We start from the raw sequence: 18,339 nt of genomic DNA, 5'->3' as shown, positions 1-18,339 counted from the left end.
TGCTATAGGAATGTTCAGAGTCTGGGATCAGTTAACAGAACATGCTGCGGAGCTTATTATTATATTAAAACGCAATAACATGGGTAAAACTCGAGGCATGTTCTCTGCGAATTCTTTGTCCATTTAAAAAAAAAGATTTTCGGGAATTGCTTTCTCCCCAACCCCTCATAGCATACAGCTCTCTCATGTCCTGCCCTGGCTCAGAGAGAGAGAGACACACACACACAAAGAGAGGGAGAGAGAGAGAGACACACACACAAAGAGAGGGAGAGAGAGAGAGAGAGACACACACAAAGAGAGGGAGAGAGAGACACACACACACACAAAGAGAGGGGGAGAGAGAGAGAGACAGGGAGAAGACAGAGAGAACACAGAGCGAGAGAGAGAGACAGAGAGAGACACACACACACAGAGGGACAGAGAAAGAGACAGGGAGAAGACAGAGAGACAGGGAGAAGACAGAGAGAGACACACACAGAGAGAGACACACACAGAGAGGGAGAAGACAGAGAGACAGGGAGAAGACAGAGAGACAGGGAGAAGACAGAGAGACAGGGAGAAGACAGAGAGAGACACACACAGAGAGAGACACACACACAGAGGGAGAAGACAGAGAGACAGGGAGAAGACAGAGAGAGACATACACAGAGAGAGACACACACAGAGAGGGACAGAGAAAGAGACAGGGAGACAGGGAGAAGACAGAGAGACAGGGAGAAGACAGAGAGAGACATACACAGAGAGAGACACACACAGAGAGGGACAGAGAAAGAGACAGGGAGAAGACAGAGAGAAAGAGGCAGACACACACAGAGAGGGACAGAGAGAGACAGAGAGACAGGGAGACACACACACACAGAGGGACAGAGAAAGAGACAGGAAGAAGACAGAGAGATGGAGGGAGAAGGAGAGACAGTGAGAGAGAGAGGGAGAGAGAGACAGATATAGGGAAAGAGATAGACAGGGATAGAGGGAGAGAGATAGACAGGGAGAGAGAAGGAGAGACAGAGACAGGGAAAGAGGAGAGACAAGACAGGGAGAAGACAGAGAGACACACAGACACACACACACACACACACAGAGGGACAGAGAAAGAGACAGGGAGAAGACAGAGAGAGATGGAGGGAGAAGGAGAGACAGAGAGAGAGAGGGAGAGAGACAGATATAGGGAGAGAGATAGACAGGGAGAGAGAGGGAGAGAGAGAGAGAGAGCGAGCAGTAAAAACAAACCCTGACTTTCCAACGAAAACAACATTTTTTTTCTGCCTCGGAGCCGGGAGCCTTCCAGACGGATAAATCACTTTCAGTCCTGCAGTCAAGAGTCTGCTTGAATCTACACCTCCCTCCCTTGCACTCTCTCCCTTAAACATACAAGTCAGAGGGGTTTCATGTGTGACTGTACAGCGCGGGTGGGATAGCAGATGGCCTTTTAGGCTTCGCGTTTTCTTTGGCTGGAGCCTTTATTAAACATTCTAAAACGTGATTAAAAAAGCACGAGTTCGCTCCGTACTCCCTCAAGGTTCAAAGAGGAAGCCTCTGCTGGAGTACGGACTGGATGGAGAAAAACCCGGAGCAGCATGGGTCAAAAATCACACCAGAAATAAAAGCAGGAAACGTGGAAGTGCCTGGAGAGGGTAGATGGCGAACGTCCAGCTCCTGACGAAGGGGCCCGTTGGAAACATTACCCTATTATTTTTCTTCTTGTACTCAGTGACGTAGACCAGCAGGCCAAGGGTTTGATTTCCTGCCTCTGCTCGCGATGGGCTGATCTCGGTGCGGGGGGGGGGGAGGGGGGGGGGGCAGAGGTCACGATGCTACAACTGTCGTTTGAACGCTTGGAACTGGCCAGAATTCCCAATCCCAGGCACGATCCCAGTGACTTCGGCTGGGGCGGCGGGGGTGCGCGTCAGGGCAACGGGATTAGGTTAGGCTGTGACGCCCTTCATGGCCGAATAGCTGTCTGCCACTCATTGTCTAGACTCGCACATGAAGGTAGTACCAGAGGGTGGGCGACACCCACGTACCCCAGTAAGACTCAGCGCCTGTCTGTCGCTTTCAGATGCTGAACGACCCGCTGTGAATTTCCAGCACTTTCTAACACAAAACCGCAAACGATATCACTCACTATTCCCATTCCCTCCATGACGCAGAATTCCTGATCCGAAGGAGGAGTTTATATATATATTTTTAAAATAAGTTAGGTTCAGTTAAACCAAAACATCACGAGTCCAGAATCCTGCTCACATCGCTGTCTGCACTGGGGTAAAGTGTGAGATTGTGCTCTCAGTGTTTGTACAAGAATTGTACTTGAATATGAGGGAAAGTCAGTAGGACCCACCCCCACTCTGGTTCGGGGAACTCCCTTTCTCGTGGGAAAAACAAAACTGGTGAAACGCTTCTCTCCAAGAGCAGACTTTGCTCTCATATTTGCAGGGATTTGAATCCAGTGTCTCCCCTCACCTCCTGCACCATTTTACAATCCCACTACACGGACTAGAAATTGTGTAAAATTAGAAAAATATATATACACATTTGTATAGATTTCACGGGCGTCTCCTCTTCATTTCTTGGACTGTGGGTGACAGCTGGGTGTGACTGTTCACATTTCCACAGTCCAGATTAGATCATCCAAATGCCCCAAAAACAGTACATCAAGTAATTTCCTTCACAGAGCAAGAGGCATAACTCGTAGTAATTACAGGAGATCCGAAACCGTTTCCCAGTTCAGATCAGAATCCGTTTCCCAGTTCAGATCAGGAACCGTTTCCCAGTTCAGATCAGAAGCCGTTTCCCACTTCAGATCAGAAGCCGTTTCCCAGTTCAGATCAGAAGCCGTTTCCCACTTCAGATCAGAAACCGTTTCCCAGTTCAGATCAGAAGCCGTTTCCCACTTCAGATCAGAAACCGTTTCCCAGTTCAGATCAGAATTTGTTTCCCAGTTCAGATCAGAAGCCGTTTCCCAGTTCAGATCAGAAGCCGTTTCCCAGTTCAGATCAGAAGCCGTTTCCCAGTTCAGATCAGAAGCCGTTTCCCAGTTCAGATCAGAAGCCGTTTCCCAGTTCAGATCAGAAGCCGTTTCCCAGTTCAGATCAGAAGCCGTTTCCCAGTTCAGATCAGAAGCCGTATCCCAGTTCAGATCAGAAGCCGTTTCCCAGTTCAGATCAGAAACCGTTTCCCAGTTCAGATCAGAAGCCGTTTCCCAGTTCAGATCAGAATCAGTTTCCCAGTTCAGATCAGAAGCCATTTCCCAGCTCAGATCAGAAACCGTTTCCCAGTTCAGATCAGAAGCCGTTTCCCAGTTCAGATCAGAAACCGTTTCCCAGTTCAGATCAGAAACCGTTTCCCAGTTCAGATCAGAAGCCGTTTCCCAGTTCGGATCAGAAGCCGTTTCCCAGTTCGGATCAGAAGCCGTTTCCCAGTTCGGATTAGAAACCCAGTACAGTTTGGCAATCATTCCCAGCTCTAGACAGCGAGTATCAGACACTTTAAAACCAGCAATGAATGAGCTCAGACTCTGGCCCCAAGTATTGTTTACAAATGCTTGATGGAAGTGAAGTAATAATTCAAAATGTTTGCTGCATTGTTTTCCTTTGGATAGCTGACTTTGAGACGTTAGGATTCAGTGTATCCAGAAGTATGTCAATATTTGAAGGGGCCTGCCACATTGACAGGTTTGAAACTCACTGAATTCGAGGCAGATTAAGTGACTTGCCTCAAAGGGACCCCCACAAATTCCTACCCTGATCTGCTGCACAAATCCTGCAATTTTCTATATAGAGTCCTGAGGAGTGGAAATGTTTGTTTCTGAACAGATCTGAGCAATAGGAAGTCACTTGCCTCAATTACAGGGTCAGTGTTATATCTAACAGGCAAACACCCGATTCCCAGTTCCTCACAGCTCAGGTCCCAGGCCGAGCTGTCAGAAACACACGTTTATAATTGATCACTTAAATCAACACGGTCACATACTTCCCAGCGGCCTGATGCTCACAGATGGGGTTCGCAGTCACCCCCAAAAGTGTTGGGCAGGTTCCCAGCAGCAGTGCTGCGTCAAACTACAGCTGCAAGGCCTTCCAGTTAACAGATTAGAGTCTAACCCAGGCACACAGTGACCGGCAATAAAATATTAATAGCCCAGCCACTCAACAGACCGTATCACAATACCCGCAGAAACATATTTTCCACTCTATCTAATTCAGGCCACACAAGCATAGGTCCCAGGCCGAGCTGTCAGAAACACACAGGAACATAGGAACAGGAGGAGGCCATTCAGCCTCTCGAGCCTGTTCCGTCATTCAGTGGTTGATCTGTACCTTAACTCCATCTACCCGCCTTGGTTCCCCTAACCCTTAATACCCTCGCCTAACAAAAATCTATCAAACTCAGTTTTGAAATTTTCAATTGACCCCCAGCCTCAACAGCTTTTTGAGGAAGGTCCAGATTTCCACTCCCCTTTGTGTGAAGAAGTGCTTCCTGACATCGCCCCTGAACAACCTAGCTCTAATTTTAAGGTTATGCCCCCTTGTTCTGGACTCCCCACCAGAGGAAATAACTTCTCTCTATCTAGCCCATCAAATCCTTTACTCATCTTAAACACCTCAATTAGATCACCCCTCAATCTTCTATAGTCAAGGGAATACAAGTCTAGTTTATGCAACCTGTCCTCATAATTTAACCCTTTTAGCCTCGGTAGCATTCTGGTGAATCTGTGCTGCACCCCCTCCAAGGCCAATATATCCTTCCTGAGGTGCAGTGCCCAGAACTGAATGCAGTACTCTAACTGGGGTTTAATTGGTGCTCTGTACACCTCTAGTATAACATCCACCCCTTTGTATTCCAGATCTTTTGAGACATTCCATTAGGCTTTCAAAATTATATTTTGTACCTGTCCAGTAGCTTTTAGTGATTTCTGTACTTGGACCCCTAAATCTCTCTGCTCATCCGCAGTTCCTAGCTTCTCGCCATTTATAAAATACTCTGACCTATCTTTCTTAGGTCCAAAGTGGATGACCTCACACTTTCCCACAGTGAACTCCATCTGCCAGTTTTGCCCACTCATTTAACCTATCAATGTCCCTATGCAACTTTCTGCTCCCATCTACACTATTTACTGTGCCACTCGGTCTCCTGTCCCTCCTTGATGAAGGCCAAGCCTCACTCACTCTTGACCTCTCCCCTCTTTACCAACCCTGCAACTTCTTTCCCACTTAAAACTCTCCTCTTCAGTCTAGATTGACAGCTGTATGTAAAAAGTATAAAAAATAGCTGTGGGCCCACAGCATCCCATTAAGAGGGAAGAGCACTTGGCCATGGGGACTGACCAATGGACAGGGCAAAGCACCGAGCTACCCAAAGCTGAGCTGCTTTATCTGGTACACTGATTTTCCTGCTATGAAGCCAAACCACAAATAAGTTTCCCATGAGCTGGTGTCGTCATTGGTGGCAGCTGGACCAAAACCTAAAAACCAATTCTTCCATAAATAAATTTCGTCAGTTCTCTTTTGCATTACATTAACCAAAGTGTTGCCAAATTATTGTCTGCTACCATAAAAGGCAATCTTGTTTGGATTTTTTGATTGGCAAGACAGAATTTCCTGTAGTCAGGTGCAGTAAATCAGACACTGTCTTTTCACCTAAAGGACCCAAGTCAAAAGTAGCCCAGACTGACGTGAGAGTCTCCCGTCTCTGCTGGCTGTAAGTGGATCGACTTTGGGCAGCCTTAACCCAGTTTCTAACACAAAAACTGCCCTAATTTGGCACTCTGTTGGCATTAGACTAATGTTACCAGACCACACCCCATAACTGCGAGCCTTATAATGAGAGTGGGTTGTAACGGGCAGAGTGCTATAGCTGAGAGCTGTATAATGAGGGTTGAATGTTTCTGACAGGGTGTTATAAAGGAAAGTCTCGTAATGATTATGTAATGTAACAGGACATCTGTCACTCCTTCCTCTGTTCAGCCTCTCTCTCTCATTCGTTAGTCTCTGCCCCATTCAGTCCCCCTCTCTCTGTTGTACGTATTCTCTCTCTCTCCCCATTCAGTCCCCGTCTCTCTGTTGTATGTTCGTGTTCTCTCTCTCTCTCTCTCTCTCTCACTCTTCCAGACTTCTGGCACCATTCCGTCTCTGCTTTTCCTCAGCAACACGAAGAAAATAATCAAAATCAGCCCCAGATGAAAAGCAATTCAAGGAAGGAGGAGGGGCTGAAGTAATAATTAGAATAATGGCAAACATCTGCCGAGCCCAAAATAACAGCAGCCTTGGGAGAACAGAGAGCTCCAACTGGAGACTGGGAGAGAAAACCCAACGGAAATTACTGTAAAACATTAAAGTCCGAGATTGCTGTTCAGGAATCCCAATAAACATTTTAAAACAACTTTCAGTCTATTAAAAAAATGTTGGAGTTTTTCCACTGCTTTATACAAGTATGGGACAGTCCATTTCATTTGCTGATTGGAAAAGGGCATTGTTAACATAGGATAAAGCCCAGTGCTCCCACTCTCCCAATAGTGTGACTTTTATACTGCGTGGGAATGTGTCACTCAATTCAACTCTATCACTCAAACCCAATGGTTCCATTTGGTAAACTGCACAGATTCCGATCACCTCAGTCCAGATTCCAAAGGCTGTCTCTGATGTCTGACCCGTTGCCACTCCTCGGGATTAACTGGGATGGGGGTAGGTCACATCAGCCCAGATCCTGACTCATGTCCCACCCCGACACTTATGCCATCAATGCATACCATGGCGTAGAACTCTGCACTAAATCTTGATCCATCACTGCCTGGGAAGAGCTGTATTTAAATTCCATTCGAACGGGCCTTTACATTACAATTTAAGTTGGCTTTTGATCATAGCTAGGTTCAATCTGACTCACTGGCCTTTGAGAAAACGGGGTTAAACACAATGAAGTATTGATGATTCATTTATTCCAATTTACAACAGGGGATTATTCCATGGGCGTACACAGCCAAAAGGATGGGAAAATCGCTGGTTTCAATTAGACACACCTCCATCGGAGCCCAGTGGACTGAGTGAGAATGCTCGACTCCTGTGTTGGGCAGTATATTGCAGCTGCACCAGTAATGCATTCAATGGCAGTGTTTGGGCAATGCCCGCACTGTAGCTTGGCAGGTCCAGAGTACAAATCTCGAGTCATGTATCAGATAATATTTGTGTTACATTTCAGTCGCTCTCTCAATATTCTTTCTTCAGCCTCACAGCAAAAAGGCAACTTCCATCAGCAGATGTGCACCTTCTATGAAATGAAATTTTGCAATCTTACATTTGACTTGAATGGAATGGCATGTCACGAGACTAATAATTACACTCGTACTGCTGTGTTAAACACCAGAAACAAAAATGAGTTGCCACCATGTGCTCCTGCAGAAAGGACGTCACTGCTATGACCACATTATGCTCACACTAAAATTAACAGTCGAATTTATTTACAAGGAATGCGATTACACAGAGGCAAACAAATGCAGTGAATAATCAAAAGTACAACACTTGCTTTACTTAAACTGCTCCAAAACAAAATAATAGAGTTTAACATCTTGGCAGTCCCAGCCAGAAGCTTTTAACGGAATCATAGATGAACATAACATGGGCGTTTGACTGCAATGGAGCTCCTCCCAATGCAGTGAAATGGCAGGCAAGCAGGGAACTGGAGAACAGGGAAAACCAGTAGCACATGCATCAGCCCAAAGCAAGTTTCAACACACCAGATCAAAGAAACCCTTTCCCATCGGACAGATAATCATGCTATTGATCAACATTGCTCTTCGAGTAGATAGGATGTGAAGACGAGAGTGGGTTTCATTGTTTTGACTCCTGCCTGGCATATCAAACAACTTCCTTGCTCTGAAATAGTCAAACTGGCTCTTATATATGAGCTTGCAAGCTCGGATGCATTAAAATCTCCGAAACGCAAAAGATTTTCCAATACAATTAGCTTGTGAATACATGGAACAATTCCCTCTGGAGAACAGAAGGCCCCAGATAGCCCCAAATATAGTATCACTGGACTGCATTTATCGACTGTCTTTTTCCCCACAAAGACTTAAGAATTCTTAAGCATACAGCTAATATTATAGTCTATCTAAAATTTAATGTGTAACAGATATAATACAGAAATATCAATGTGAGACATGACAAAGCTCTTCTCCCGTCACATGTTGGCAGCTCAATTGATACTGCATTCAATTGCTGTCAGCCGTGGCTCAGTTGGTAGCACCTCTGGCCTCTGAGCCAGAAGGTTGTGGGTTCAAGTCCAGAGACTTGAGCACAAAATCTAGGCTGACACTCCCAGTGCAGTACTGAGGGAGTGCTGCACTGTTGGAGGTGTCGTCTTTTGGATGATACGTTAAACCGAGACTCCATCTGCCCTCTCAGGTGGATGTAAAAGATCCTACAGCACTATTTCGAAGAAGAGCAGGGGAGTTCTCCCTGGTGTCCTGGCCAATATTTATTCCTCAACCAACATCACTAAAATAGATTATCTGGTCATTATCACATTGCTGTTTGTGGGACCTTGCTGTGCGCAATTGGCTGCCATGTTTCCTACATTACAACACTGATTACACTTCAAAAGTACTTCATTGGTTGTAAAGCACTTTGGGACATCCTGAGGTTGTGAAAGGAGCTATATAAATGCAAGTCTTTTTCTTTTTTCATGGGTAACACCTTACTGGCAATGTGGGCACTCTAAGTTGAAACTCCACTCTCATACCAAATAAAGTCACCATTGCAGGATGACCACACAAATCGCAGCCTGGGTATTCCCAGCTGAAACAGGGCAGTGTGGAGGCAGATGGGCCACAGAGAGACAGGCAAGGGGTTATTTCAAAGAAAGACTGAATTAGCTTTATATAACAGCTGACACTTCTGTTCTTAACCAGAACTGAACCAATAATGTGTATTATCATTTAATGGCAGGAATAGAGCAGAGGAGAGGCATGTACCCACTTTCCGGAATCAATGACACCAGGTTATTTTAGGTCATTTGCTTGCACCCCCACTATACCTTTGCCCCTTCTTGCACTCTCACCCCACACTTTGATTCTGCATCAAATTCCTTTAAAACAAACCCATCCTGTAATCAATGAATATTAATACATCAAGAGCTCCTGACAACAACCACTTGCATTTATATAGTGCCTTTAACATAGTAAAACGTCCCAAGACGCTTCACAGGAGCGATTATCAAACAAAATTTGACATCGAGCCTCATAAGGAGATATTAGGGCAGGTGACCAAATGCTTGGTCAGAGGGGTAGGTTTTAAGGAGTATCTTAAAGGAGGAGAGAGGTAGAGAGGCAAAGAGGTCTACGGAGGGAATTCCAGAGATTAGGGCCTAGGCAGCCAATCTGTTAATTGTATGATTTATATCAATGAGTGTTAATTGTATTCAGGTGGTGGGTATCAATTGGGGACTCTCTTGTATCCATTTATAAGAGAGCTTATCTAGGGTGTGGTGTGTGTAAGGGGAATCTCTGTGAATAAAGTCTTGGCAGCAACTAAAGACCAGGTTCTAGTTTCTATCCTTCACCACATGGCTATCCAATTTTAACACAATGGTGACCCATAATCAATCTTTAAAACAGATAGTCACAACCTGTAACAGTCTGCCACATTAGGATCCTTGAGACTAAAGTGGAAAACCCCACGACATAATGCGTCTAGATTTCCAAAAGGCATTTGATAAAGTTCCACACAAACTGTTAATAATTATAATCAAAAATGTGAAGACTCAGGATAAATCTTGGGAATGGATAAGAAATCGGCTGAAGGGTAGAAATCAACAGGTACTTACTTGTTGGAGAAGTTACATCAGGTGGAGGGAGGACGGGAATTCTGAATGGTGTGAGCCAGGGATCAAAACTGGACCACTGTTGTCTCTAATTTATGTCAATGACTTTGATTCAGACGTTCAATGCAAAATGGTCAAATTTACATATGATTCCACAATGGGAGGCGGAGGGCGATGAATCAAAGAAGGCAGCTCAGAAATTACAGAACGTGCTGGACAAAATATTTAAGTGGGAAAGAACAACTGCAGCTGAAATGCTTGAACAACACGTGTACTTCATGAATGGCACTGAAATAGCGGAGGGAAAGTGACCCGGGAGCTTTAGAAGACTTGACACTCAACATGTCTAATCAATGCAGAGCAGCAATCAACAAATCAAATAGAATGCTGAACTATATAATCAAAACAGTACAGTACAAGTCTGAGGAAGTCACGCTCAAATTGTTTATAGCTCTGGTTAGACCTCACCTTGCACATTGCCTCCAGTTCTGGCCACTGAGCTACAAGGGAGATGTTCAAAAACTGGAGGCAATGCAGAGAAGAGCCATGGGCCTGATAGGAACATAGGGAGGAGGCCATTCAGCCCCTCGAGCCTGTTCCACCATTCAATTAGATCATGGCTGATCTGTATCTTAACTCCATCTATCCGCCTCGGTGCCGTAATCCTTAATATCCTTGCCTAACAAAAATCCATCCATCTCTAATCCATATTGTTAGAGGCTTGTGTTAGGAGTAAAGACTGGAAAGATTTGAACTCTTCAACCTTGAAAGGAGGCGTCTGAGAGGTGATCTTATAGAGAGAGGTACTTAGGATAGTAAATGGTATCCTGAAAATTACTTCAAATTAAATTGTGGGAGTACGGCAAGGGACATAAGTTTAAACTTATAAAAAGGTAAATTTAGGACTGGTATCAGGAAGTTTTTCTTCACACAGAGAGTGATCGATACATGGAATGAGCTTCTGATAGAGTCATGGAGGTGAAAACTTTGAATCATTTAAGGAACAATTGGATGCTGCGGTTTGGGCACTTTAGGATCATTTTGGCTGAATGATCTTTCTCATCTATACTTGCATTGTGATCTCTTTTGATATCCCCTATATTTACCCAGAGTCAGCAATAATTACACAGCCTGGAAACAAGGACTGAAAGGAGACGATTAACCACAGTTAGTTCCTTTTTGATCTAAGCATAGTTTTTTTTCTTACTGTGCAATACACTTGAGAGCAAACTTAGGACATTATGAGGGATTTTGATAAGAGTAGATAAGGAGAAACGGTTTCCACTGGCAGGAGGGTCAGTCACCAGAGGTCACAGATTTAAAATTATTGGCAAAAAAAGCCAGGGGGAAGATGAGGAGAAATTTTTTTACTCAGCGAGTTGTTATGATCTGGCATGCACTGCCTGAAAGGGCGGTGGAAGCAGATTCAATAATAACTTTCAAAAGGGAATTGGATAAATACTTGAAAAGGAAAAATTTGCCAGGCTCTGGAGAAAGAGCAGGGGAGTGGGACTAATTGGTGGCAGAGAGCTGGCACAGGCATGATGGGCCGAATGGCCTCCTTCTGTGTTGTACGATTCTATTAGAGGCTCATAGTACCAGGGGTGTGTTACAAAGACAATCAGAACCACGGTATGTCAGCTTGGCTCAGTTAGTATCGCTCGCACCTCTTTGTCAGAAGGTTGTAGGTTTAAACTGACAATAAGATTTCAGTACATAGTCTAGGCTAACACTTCAGTGCAGTACTGAGGGAGTGAGGCACTGTCGGAGATGGGGGGTCTTCTGGATGTGGCCCCAATCTGCCTTTGTAGTGGTTCAGGTGGATGTTAAATATGCATTATTTGAGGATAAGCAGGGAGTTCTCCCAATACTTTGGCTAACATTCCTCCATCAGCCAAGAAGAGATTAATTGGCCAATCATCTCACTGTTGTTTGTGGAATGTTGCCGGGTCATTTTTGCCAACATAACAAGTATGTCAATGCGTGAAGAAGGTTGGAACTATTTTGATGCGATAAGTTGTTACATAAATACCAGTGTTATCATTTATCACACTGCAGCATCCTACGTGTACAGATGTTATTTAATGATCATTTCTACACTCACAAACACATCTCAATCGGCTGTTAAGGTGCACGCGATTACAACTACACTAGCTGTGCTGTCAGGATGATAGAACTTTTTCAAAGTACAGTGCAGTACAGTTCAACACAAAACTAAATAACCAAGCAGCTTTAACACCTGGAAGACCAGCTTTAGAGACTGGAAATACATAGTTAGTCAACACAAACCAATGGCAGTTGGGCCAGAGACACAGGCGGCTATGAAGAGCTTGAGGAGGTGGGGACATCAAGGAGAATTCTAGGATTTGGAGATGGGGGCGAGAAAAGGGGGAAGGGGGAATCCACAACTGAAGGTTGCCCCTCGGACCCTCCAGCCCTAATTGGGTAAATTTCATCAACTGAGAGCTGGGGCCAATAAACCCAGCACCATGTGGTTGGGAACTGGTCTCTGGGGGGGGGGGGGGGGGCGGGGGGGGATGAGGGCACATTAACACCTAAAGGGAGACCCTCTCAGTCCAATGGGAGGTCTCAGCTCAAAAACTATCACAATGTGGGAGGACGAGGAGATGGTTCAAACTGGCAACTAAACTTGATGTCTCATTTCAGAGAAGCCGCTGACCAACGAAAGGGAAGGTTTTAAAACAAAAATGAAATGTTATGACAATGTGTTTTCTCTCTCTTCTCGGGGAGGGTCTGGTTAAATATTCTCCGGGTTCCTCAATCGGTGACACTTCTCATCACTTTTTTTTTTGTTGGGCTGTTCTGACTGACCCCTCTGTTCCCAATAACTTCCGAGAATTCTGCCGGGAATTCCGATCACATTCTCGGGGCTGTCAGGCTAGGATGAAGGGTGTTATTTACATTAACACGTCGCGCGTCAGTTTCACTTTTTAAATTGTTGCAAATTTTTCTCGCATCCTCGGGAGAGTCTGAAATTTTTCCCAAATCACACACCCCCCCCACAATCCCCAGAAAAATAACAGCCCACCGCCCCCAAAAGCAGAATTCACTCCCAATTAAATCTCTGCAAAAGGTTTAAACTCCAAGCTGATTTAGACAAAAAGATAGCAGTTTAATGTTGGGGGAACTGACTCATGTTTGTAAAGGAAATTTAAAAAAATGATAGTTTGAAGCTTTCTCATCACTTTCATCCAATTCATCAAAATCACAACGACACAGTATCAAAAAAACAAATCTTATTAAAGTAAATGCAAAGATCAGGATTAAAAATATCAATTTCTTTTTAAATAAACGTTACTTAAAAACTTATGTGACTTACATTAAAAGCTGACTCCCAGCTGTTCGCAGCCAAATCCTCCTTCAGCTTCAACTGAGAACCAAAAAGTTTCAGAATCCTTGCGCCAAGCGGCCGAGGGATTGCTAAGGGACTCTCTCTAAATTGCCACATCTTCAACAAACGTACGACGTGGTCGTCAGGACCCACAGAAACCTGTACAGGTAGCGCACAATCCTTATCTGATACACCAGAACCCTAGGTATTTTTAAAAAAAACTTACCGCCACCAAGGAAATAAGTAGTTTTGCATTTGATGCTGTGCTTTAATAGAGAGCCATAGAATCATACAACACAGATGGAGGCCACTCGGCCCATCGTGCCTGTGCCTGCTCTTTGTAAAAGCTATCCAATTTAGTCCCACTCTCCTGCTCTTTCCCTATAGACCTGCAATTTTTTTCATTTTCAATTATATATCCAGTTCCAATTAATTTAATTTATGATTTAAAAAAATGTGGTTTTTAATATTTTAGTTTTCCCCTCATTTATCTGCCCCCACCTTCTGTGTACAATGTTTCTCGGCCACCTCTCAGCAGGGCACGACTGTGCCACTTGAACTGGAATGCCAGAAGATTGCTGAGTTTAAGAACGTAAGAAATAAGAGCAGGCCATACGGCCCCTCGAGCCTGCTCCACCATTCAATAAGATCATGGCTAATCTTCGACCTCAACTCCACTTTCCTGCCCGATCCCCATATCCCTTGATTCCCTTAGAGTCCAAAATCTATCCATCTCAGCCTTGAATATACTCAATGACTCAGCAGCCACAGCCCTTTGGGATAGAGAATTCCAAAGATTCACAATCCTCTGAGTGAAGAAGTTTCTCCTCATCTCATTCCTAAATGGCCGACCCCTTATCCTGAGACTATGACCCCTAGTTCTAGACTCTCCATCCAGGGGAAACAGCCTCTCAGCACCTACCCTCCTGTCAAGCCCTCTCAGAATCTTATATGTTTCAATGAGATCACCTCTCATTCTTCTATACTCCAGAGAGTATAGGCCCATTCTACTCAACCTCTCCTCATAGGACAACCCTCTCATCCCAAGAATCAATCCTCCAAGATAAGTATTTTCTTCCTTAGATAAGGAGAATAAAACTGTACATACCATTTGCCTTCCTAATTGCTTGCTGTGTTTGGTGTACAAGGACACCCAGATCTCTCTGAACACCAACATTTAATAGTTTCTCATCATTTAAAAAAAATGTTTTTCTATTCTTCCTACCAAGTTTGTGCTTCCCTAATGGAGTCAAGGGCCACCCCATGGAGGGAACCATTGGGGTGTGAGCTGCTTGAGTGCTCCTCCATTGACTCACCGTGCTTGGAACTGCTTTTAATAGGAGGGGCACCACAGCTTTGAGAAAAAGGAAAATGGTTCCCTCAGAAAACTCAGCCAGGGCTCCTGCTGGAAGGATTGTGTATGAGGATGTTGGGTGGTGATAATATTGACTCAGCTGTGCTTTCATCGCACTGTATAAACCAACATGTGAAGATTGGCCACTTTGGTGATATACAGGAGGGCAGCTGGGGGTAGATATGGGAGGGTGGCCAGTCCTGGGAGGGGGGAGAGGGGGGGAGGGGGAGGGGGGAGGAGGGGTGGAGGGGGGTGGGAGAGAGAATATGCCTTCTCACTGTCCTCAGGCTGTGATGAGCATCATTTTCTCCGAGCCATCATGTGCGAACAGTGCATAACATTTTTGCAGCATGAGCTGAAATTTCCTTCAGTTCAACATCAGCAAAACCAAAACCACCCTCCTTGGAACTACTACTGTGGTTCTACAGGGCAATGGTTACACACCTGTTTGGAATATTGTGTTCGGTTTTAGGTGGTCTTGGAGAAAGTCCAGCAACAAATCAGCAGAATGATATCTGGGACGAAGGGGCTGGGTAAGTGTGGGTTATATTCCCTGGAGATGAGGAGTCCGAGGGGTGATCCGATCGGGGGGGTTTAAAACAATGAAGGGAATTGACAGGGAACAACTCTTCCCTCTGTTGGAACAATCCAGTATAAGGGAGGGGGTTATAACCTTTAAGTTCAAACGAAGCCAGTTAAAATTGATTCTAAAATAGTTTTATTCCCCCCACACAACTGCAAGAATCTGAAGGGCAATGATTCAGAATCAGTTGAGGGTTTAAAAGGGAGACAGAAATTTACTTGGGGAGTAAGGTGATTAAGGGATACGGAGAAAGGACAAGGAATTGGATTTAAGAGATGAGCTACCAAGGCGAACAAAATAGAAACCAGGCTCGATGGGTTGAGAGGCCTCATCCTATGTTCCCACCGGCAACCATATGCCTCTGGCTGCACCTTCACCAACCTCCCAGGCACATCTGGTTGTGGGCAGCCTCAGTGTTCAGACCCTAAGCCGACATTCTTACCCCACAACCAGTCAGTTGCCAAGACTTTATTTTTCCCTTGTTTGTTTGTGACTCCATCTCTCTCTCTGCACTACTGAAACCCCAATCCGTGCTCCCAACATCCTCCCCACTACACAAACTTCAATTAATACAGTGTGGATCCTTCCCTGCACACTCTGCACTGTCAAGTCCCCCTGGCTCTCTCAGTGTATCGAATTCAAGGTCCCCACTGATCTTCAAATGTTTCTTCAGTCCTGCTCCACCTTACCTCAGCAATCTCCTTCTAACCCGGACACACTCTCCGCTCCTCTGACTCTGGATTACTGTTAGTTCCCCACTCCCTTTGCTCTACCATCGCTAAACGCCTGCTGCTTGGAACACCCCCAAAACCATTTGGCATTACTCCCTTCCTTCAAAAGCCCCTTAAAATATTTCTCTTCAACAGTGAGTTCAATTCTCCCCTCCTTTTATCTTTCCCATCTCCTGTTCAACTTCTTCCTTCTCCCCCTCCCTTGTTCGTGTTTTGAGATGTTCGACATAAATGTAAGTTGTTGTTAAATGACCCTGTTTGACAGAGGAAGTGGGGCTGATTTCCCTTCTCTGTACAGTGCGCCAGACCAGAAAATGGGCAATCCTAGTTTTAGTGGCCATTTTGGCATCTTCAGGCCCTCCCTGTCGATGATCCGTCTGCATCTAGCCAGAGGCTTCAGTCGTACAGTGCAGGTGTATTTGATGCATCATCTGAGATTCCATCATCACATCATGCCAGGGATAGTGAGTTCCAGCCCCTTCTTCACGCACTTGAACAAAACCTCATTGTGCCTGTCAGTGATTGCTGATTTTCACCAGGCTGCAGTTGGCGCTTTGACCATTGGCTCAGGCTTTGATTTATTTGAAAGGCGGCCGCTCAGTCTTGCGGCCTTTGTGGTTTACTTGTTTGGGTTTTCCTGTGTTTCTTGCTCCACTAGTGTCCTCCTCCGTTTCCACTAGTGCCCTCCTTGGCCCGGGCCCTGGATACTCCGTACTGCAGCTGTTAATATTTGAGTGAGGGCACTTTTTCTCCTCCATCTCCCCAAGATAGGGTGGGGGGCACTTTGCTTGTTCAAGTAACTTAGCTAAGGATTGACAACACGCTGTTTGAGTCTTATACCAGCCAATGTGGTAACTCTGGCAGCATCAATGGAGATGTCATCGGGCTGAACTCATTGGGCTGAACTGTCCCATCGTCCTGGGAGTGAACCTGTGCATTTCTATTGAGGGAAAATGATGAGAAAAGAAATCAGTGGAAAGAGTTCCTAAGCATAACGGGTTAAGGTACTACCCAATATACTGAGCTATAAAGGACAGGGAGATCCCAGGTTCGATCCCTGTTTAGTGTTAAGTTTGCTGATTGTGGCCAGGTCAGTAGATGCCCCACAGTTTGGCTCAGTGTCTTGGACCAGGGACGGAAAAAAAAGTGTCAGGGTTCCTGCTCCTGGTCACGATCCAGCAAGCGCTGCTGGAAAGGGCAAGATATCAATGTCGGATTAGGACAGGACCAAGCTGAATGTGATGCCCCCCATTGGTACAATAGCCTGTCAACAGACAGGCAGAACAACTGCCTGGATGAATATCGCTGTAACTTGTTGAGAAAAGGATGGCAAATGTGGCAATTGTCTAACCCTGCACTGTACTATGTTAGATATTTAGAGACGTTCCCTGAGTACAGGGATGGTCTGGGCTCTGTTTGTGTGGTTCACATTTCAATCACTTTTATGGCAGATTATTGAGGTGATATTCCTCAAATCAGTAGTCTGGATTACTTCTGGGTAGTTAGGCTGCTGCTGCGATTTCCTACCACACTATTTAATTCCCCTTTAAACTTTTATTCTTTCTGTGATAACAAAACAAAAAGCCCAAGCAAATTAACAACTGCGCAGCGTCACAGCAAAACATAAAGGAGTCGCTCCATCAGCTCGTGCAATCTGCACCCCTTTCAAACCATAGCTCACTCCATCTGCACCCCTTTCAAATTCATAGCTCACTCCATCTGCACCCCTTTCAAACTCATAGCTCACTCCATCTGCACCCCTTTCAAACTCATAGCTCACTCCATCTGCACCCCTTTCAAACTCATAGCTCACTCCATCTGCACCCCTTTCAAACTCATAGCTCACTCCATCTGCACCCCTTTCAAACTCATAGCTCACTCCATCTGCACTCCTTTCAAACTCATAGCTCACTCCATCTGCACCCCTTTCAAACTCATAGCTCACTCCATCTGCACCCCTTTCAAACTCATAGCTCACTCCATCTGCACCCCTTTCAAACTCATAGCTCACTCCATCTGCACCCCTTTCAAACCATAGCTCACTCCATCTGCACCCCTTTCAAACTCTCAGCTCACTCCATCTGCACCCCTTTCAAACTCATAGCTCACTCCATCTGCACCCCTTTCAAACTCATAGCTCACTCCATCTGCACCCCTTTCAAACTCATAGCTCACTCCATCTGCACCCCTTTCAAACTCATAGCTCACTCCATCTGCACCCCTTTTAAAACAGCTCGCTCCATCAGTGCCCCTTTCAAAGAAAAAATTTAAGACTGATAAGGTATTGCCATTGACTTAGAGAAGTGAACATACGAAATTGACAGGCAGGAAAAGACCAGTTGGTCCATCAAGCCTGTCCCACACCACATGGCCGGACAAACATGGCTAAACACGTCTTTGCTCCCGTGACCTCCCCCTGCCCCCCTCCCCCACAGCCATATAATCTCCTGGGAGAGGCAAAAAAAACCCAGAAAAAACCCAGGCCCAGTAAGGGAAAAAATACACTGTA

The 18,339-nt window shown here is 45.2% G+C and overlaps 1 protein-coding gene across 1 annotated transcript in view; it reads right to left on the bottom strand.

Annotated features, from left to right (window-relative positions):
- Positions 1–13,228, bottom strand: part of kank2 (KN motif and ankyrin repeat domains 2) — a 116,395-nt gene extending 103,167 nt beyond the window's left edge. Inside the window, exon 1 of the mRNA XM_067973094.1 lies at positions 13,151–13,228. The gene's annotated coding sequence lies outside the window, so the exon portion shown is untranslated. The remainder of the gene's footprint in view (positions 1–13,150) is intronic.
- Positions 13,229–18,339: the final 5,111 nt, after the last annotated feature.

The sequence above is a fragment of the Heptranchias perlo genome, chromosome 37 (genome assembly GCF_035084215.1).
Source record: "Heptranchias perlo isolate sHepPer1 chromosome 37, sHepPer1.hap1, whole genome shotgun sequence".
In the NCBI taxonomy this organism is placed as follows: domain Eukaryota; kingdom Metazoa; phylum Chordata; class Chondrichthyes; order Hexanchiformes; family Hexanchidae; genus Heptranchias; species Heptranchias perlo.
This window is presented reverse-complemented; position numbering and strand designations above follow the sequence as displayed.